This window comes from Schistocerca cancellata, chromosome 10 (assembly GCF_023864275.1).
Source record: "Schistocerca cancellata isolate TAMUIC-IGC-003103 chromosome 10, iqSchCanc2.1, whole genome shotgun sequence".
Classification (NCBI taxonomy): domain Eukaryota; kingdom Metazoa; phylum Arthropoda; class Insecta; order Orthoptera; family Acrididae; genus Schistocerca; species Schistocerca cancellata.
This window is the reverse complement of record NC_064635.1, coordinates 35,349,636-35,355,635: the sequence shown is the minus strand read 5'-3', so window position 1 is coordinate 35,355,635 and position 6,000 is coordinate 35,349,636. Positions and strand designations below refer to the sequence as shown.

General features: G+C 45.8%; 1 protein-coding gene across 1 annotated transcript in view; it reads left to right on the top strand.

The window, feature by feature from the left end:
• The first annotated feature begins 638 nt into the window (after positions 1 to 638).
• The window catches only part of LOC126106838 (uncharacterized), a 66,600-nt gene continuing 61,238 nt past the window's right edge, over positions 639 to 6,000 (top strand). Inside the window, exon 1 of the mRNA XM_049913235.1 lies at positions 639 to 717. The gene's annotated coding sequence lies outside the window, so the exon portion shown is untranslated. The remainder of the gene's footprint in view (positions 718 to 6,000) is intronic.

Genomic DNA, 6,000 nt, shown 5'->3' with positions numbered 1-6,000 from the left:
GTCGCGATACGATAAACCGCAATCGCAATAGGCTACAATCGGACCGTTATCCAAGTCGGAAACGTGATGCTACGCATTTATCCTCATTACACGAGGCATCACAACAACGTTTCAGCAGGCAACGTCGGTCAACTACTATTTGTGTATGAGAAATCGGTTGGAAACTTTCCTCAGCTCAGTACGTTGTAGGTGTGGCCACCGGCGCCAACCTTGTGTGAATGCTCTGAAAAGCTAATCATTTGCATATCACAGCATCTTCTTCCTGTCGCTTAAATGTCGAAATGTCGCGTCTGTAGCATATAATCTTCGTGGTGTAGCATTTTTAATGGCCAGTAGCTTATTTGTAACTGTACTTTAGACTGCTTCTTCTTATAGCATTGTAGATGGCTGAGAAGAGTGACAAACGAAAAAAAAAAAAATGTAAAAAATGTTCCCTAAATTTGTTGTGTTTTCGCACTGTTAGCGAGACTGTTACACCGATGTGAGCTCGGGGAGATGTTCCCGCCCCCTCGCTTCAGACACGATAGTTTAGGATTACGCGCGATAAAAGCCACACGTGGTGTGCCGGCTGTCGGCTTGATGGGAGCCGAAGCCGGCGCATGCGCAGTGGCGGGACGCGCGGTCCCAACCACGCCGCAGCTGCCGACGGAGCCGCACTATCAACCGGGAAGTCGCGCGAGAGCGACGGCCGACGAGCGGCGCTTCCACGACACAGCCGTAAGTGCCCGCATGTCGCCGCGTTCGCTTTGGTAGCAGCAAGCCTTAACAAAAGTTCGCGTTGGAAATGGCTTTTCTCTTACGCCTCTCCGATCGTGCGCTGTGCTGAAGATATGCGTCAATTTAGAACTCCATGTCGTCCCGTGATATTGTGTGTTCCTCGGGGTTCCATACTAGGGCCACTTTTTTGCCTTGTACAAAAAATGTTACACCAAATGCAGCAGTCAATGGTAATTAAGTTACAATTAAAATGTGTGGCGGCAAAAGTATTTACTCACATGCGCACGAAATGCAGCTATTTTGCTCTTTGCGAATTAAAGGTCGTGCTGACAGTATGTGACTGTTAGATTAAAACTGTGTGCCGGACCGAGACTCGAACTCGGGACCTTTGCCTTTCGCGGGGAAGTTCGCAGGAGAGCTTCTGTAAAGTTTGGAAGGTAGGAGACGAGGTACTGGTTGAAGTAAAGCTGTGAGGAGGGGGCGTGAGTCGTGCTTGGGTAGCTCAGTTGGTAGAGCACTTGCCCGCGAAAGGCAAAGATCCCGAGTTCGAGTGTCTGACCGGCACACAGTTTTAATCTGCCAGGAAGTTTCATATCAGCGCACACTCCGCTGTAGAGTGAAAATTTTATTCTAGAAACAACCCCCAGGCTGTGGCTAAGCCATGTCTCCGCAATATCCTCTCTTTCAGGAGTGCTAGTTCTGCAGGTTCGCAGGAGAGCTTCTGTAAAGTTTGGAAGGTAGTAGACGAGGTACTGGCGGAATTAAAACCTATGAGGACGGGGAGTGAGTCGTGCTTGGGTAGCTCAGTTTTAGAGCACTTATCCGCGAAAGGCAAAGATCCCGAGTTCAAGTCTCGGTCCGGCATACAGTTTTAATCTGCCAGGAAGTTTCATGTCAGCGCACACTCCGCTGCAGAGTGAAAATTTCACTCTAGTAATATGTGACTCTTTAAAACTGCGTGCCAGACTGAGACGTTTGGTGTTCCTCAGGGCTCCATACTAGCGTCACTTAATTCTCTTACACAAATTAGTCAGTTCACTAGGGGCGGAGACCATTAAATACTTTCTTGCTGTAGCTGTTGCTGTTGTTGTTCGCAGTGCAAATATTGCCTTGACGCAGCTCTCCACACAGCCTAAACTCTTCAGATCTCTTTGTCTTTGCAACTCCTTGTAACTCACATCAACATGAACCTGCTACAATTTTCACCTACCACACGTCGATCCAGTGCCGAATTAACTATTCCTTCATGCGTCACTATGTGCCCCAACACCCTATGTGCTCTTTTAGATTCTTCTCGCCAATTCAGTTCAGTACGTCACTAGTTACTCGGTTTACCACATTACAAAAGCTATCCTCGCGCTGTCCGTACTATTTATCGATCACGATCACCTCCATGTAATGTTACGCTCCACCCAAACACTTTCGGAAAATAGATCATAATGCTTAATTAGTGTCGCATTTCCCCTTTACATGAAAGATTTTCTTCGTGTTAGTAAGATGGGTTTTATCTGCTAGTTACTTCTGCTATAGTTACATCTACACCTCCATCTACCTGCATCAGAAGCCACTGTACGGTGCGTGGCGTAGGGTACCCTGTACCACTACTAGTAGTTTCTTTTCTTGTTCCATCTGCAAATAAATCGAAACAAACGGACATTCTGTGTGTCTCCGAATGAGCCCTAATTTCTCGTACTTTATGTTTGTGGTCCTTGTGCGAAATGTATGTTGGCGGCAGCGGAATCGTCCTGCAGTCAGCTTCAAAAGCCGTTCTCTGAATTTTCTCAATAGAGTTCCTCGAAAAGAACATCGTCGTCCCTCCAGGGATTCCGATTTGAGCTCACGAAGCATTTCTGCAATACTTGCATGTTGCTCTAATCTACCTGTAACAAAACTAGCAGTCCGTCTCTCAATTGCTTCAATGCCTTACTTTAACCCGTCCTGGTACGGATCCCGAACACTCGAGCAGTACTTGCGAATAGGTCGCACTAGGGTGCTACAAGCCGTCTCCTTTAGGGGTGAACCACGACTCTCCAAAATTCTCCTAATAAACCGAAGTCGTCCAGTCGCCTGCCCTATGATAATCGTCACATGGTCGTTCGGTTTCATATCGCTTTGCAACGCTACGGCCAGATAGTTGAAAGACCTGTCATGCAGGACACTACTAACGTTGTATCCGGAAATTACGCGCTTGTTCATCCTACGCATCGGGATTAACTCACATTTTTACACATTTAGAGATCTACATCTACATCTACATTTATACTCCGCAAGCCACCCAACGGTGTGTGGCGGAGGGCACTTTACGTGCCACTGTCATTACCTCCCTTTCCTGTTCCAGTCGCGTATGGTTCGCGGGAAGAACGACTGTCTGAAAGCCTCTGTCCGCGTTCTAATCTCTCTAATTTTACATTCGTCATCTCCTCGGGAGGTATAAGTAGGGGGAAGCAATATATTCGATACCTCATCCAGAAACGCACCCTCTCGAAACCTGGACAGCAAGCTACACCGCGATGGAGAGCGCCTCTCTTGCAGAGTCTGCCACTTGAGTTTGTTAAACATCTCCGTAACGCTATCACGGTTACCAAATAACCCTGTGACGAAACGCGCCGCTCTTCTTTGAATCTTCTCTATCTCCTCCGTCAACCCGATCTGGTACGGATCCCACACTGATGAGCAATACTCAAGTATAGGTCGAACGAGTGTTTTGTAAGCAACCTCCTTTGTTGATGGACTACATTTTCTAAGGACTCTCCCAATGAATCTCAACCTGGTACCCGCCTTACCAACAATTAATTTTATATGATCATTCCACTTCAAATCGTTCCGCACGCATACTCCCAGATATTTTACAGAAGTAACTGCTACCAGTGTTTGTTCCGCTATCATATAATCATACAATAAAGGATCCTTCTTTCTATGTATTCGCAATACATTACATTTGTCTATGTTAAGGGTCAGTTGCCACTCCCTGCACCAAGTGCCTATCCGCTGCAGATCTTCCTGCATTTCGCTACAATTTTCTAATGCTGCAACTTCTCTGTATACTACAGCATCATCCGCGAAAAGCGGCATGGAACTTCCGACACTATCTACTAGGTCATTTATATATATTGTGAAAAGCAATGGTCCCATAACACTCCCCTGTGGCACGCCAGACGTTACTTTAACGTCTGTAGACGTCTCTCCGTTGATAACAACATGCTGTGTTCTGTTTGCTAAAAACTCTTCAATCCAGCCACACAGCTGGTCTGATATTCCGTAGGCTCTTACTTTGTTTATCAGGCGACAGTGCGGAACTGTATCGAACGCCTTCCGGAAGTCAAGGAAAATAGCATCTACCTGGGAGCCTGTATCTAATATTTTCTGGGTCTCATGAACAAATAAGCGAGTTGGGTCTCACACGATCGCTGTTTCCGGAATCCATGTTGATTCCTACATAGTAGATTCTGAGTTTCCAAAAACGACATGATATTCGAGCAAAAAACATGTTCTAAAATTCTACAACAGATCGACGTCAGAGATATCGGTCTATAGTTTTGCGCATCTGCTCGACGACCCTTCTTGAAGACTGGGACTACCTGTGCTCTTTTCCAATCATTTGGAACCTTCCGTTCCTCTAGAGACTTGCGGTACACGGCTGTTAGAAGAGATGCACGTCATTGTAACAGAGATGCTCGGGGAAGCGAAACAGTAACATAGGAGCTAACGCTTTCATACTATTTTCAGCAGTTTTGTCGCCCTGAAGAGAACCGCTGCCATGACGGTCAAAATTACGGCTTTATACGGGGTGTTCATAAAGTCTCTCCGCTGTGCCGTATGATTGTTAGCCGTGCGTGCCGTATGATTGTTCGCCTGCCTGGGTTACTTCCCTTCAAGTGCCCTCTCCCAACATTCCACTGTTTCGTTGATCTCAGACAGCGTCGGTAGTATCGTTGGTGTGTGTCGTTACGTGTTGACGTGAACGTTCAAGTATAGTTCCTTTGTTTCGCTTTAATCACTGTTAAAATGCTAACCATTGAAGAATATGTGTTTTTAGTCGAACAAGTGTTCAAAGCTGGCGGTAAATACACGGTTTCAGTTCGTCAAAAATATAATTCGGTTTTCCCGGAGACAACACTCCCACATCGCGATACTGTGCGAGTTTGATTAACAAATTTCGAAGTACGGGTTCAGTGACAGATGGACTGAGAAGTGGTCGTCCTAGCGTTTTGTCTGAGGATAAACTCCTCGATATTTCCGATAAAATGTCCATGAGTCCGAACAAGTCGGTAAGAAAACTCGCCCAGGAAATCGATGTTAGTATCAAAACAGCCCACACAGCTGTAAGGAAAAAATTAGAACTTTTCCCATACAAAGTGACAGTCGTGCAAGAACTGAACAATACTGATCTTGGCAAGATACTGCATTATTGTCAATGGTTCAAAAATTTCGTTCAACAAAATGGAAGGGATATTCTTAATGAAACGTCTTTCACTGATGAGGCGTAGTTCCATTTATCCGGGTACATGAACTGGCAAATTTCTCGTATGTAGAGTACTGCAAATCCGTCGTGTATTCATGAGGAACCACTTCATTCTGTGAAAATAGGAGTTTGGATTGCAATTTCTAGACGTCGGATTGTGGGTCCCATATTTTTCAACGAAACAGTAAACGCGTAACGATACTGCACTGATATTCTGTACCCTTGCATAGGAGAACCCATGTTAACTGAAGTACTGAACGGTTATTTTCAACAAGAAGGTGCAACCACGCATACAGCCCGCGTTTCAGTGTCACTGTTTGCTGATGTTTTTGGTTATCGCGTAATTTCACAGCGACTTTGGCCTCCACGATCGCCTGATCTAACACCAATTGACTTTTTGTTCTGGAGTGCAGCGAAAGCAACTTGAAGTGTCGGCAGAATTGCCAACACTGTTTTTTAGAGGAGGCCGAAATGCACGCTATAAGCTCACGCAGGCTGGCGTGAGCTCTGAAACAGGATACGTAATGAATGCTATAAAGAGAAGTACGTAGCTTCTGGAATACTTAACTTTAATCCACATTTGTAGAACATCTCTCATTACTTTACAGGCTTCATAATCACAATATCAATTGGTAATGGCGCCTTGCTAGGTCGTAGCGAAAGTAGCTGAAGGCTATGCTAACTATCGTCTCGGCAAATGAGAGCGTAATTCTCAGTGAACCATGGCTAGCAACGTCGGCTGTACAACTGGGGCGAGTGCTAGTACGTCTCTCTAGACCTGCCGTGTGGTGGCGCTCGGTCTGCAATTACTGACAGTGGCG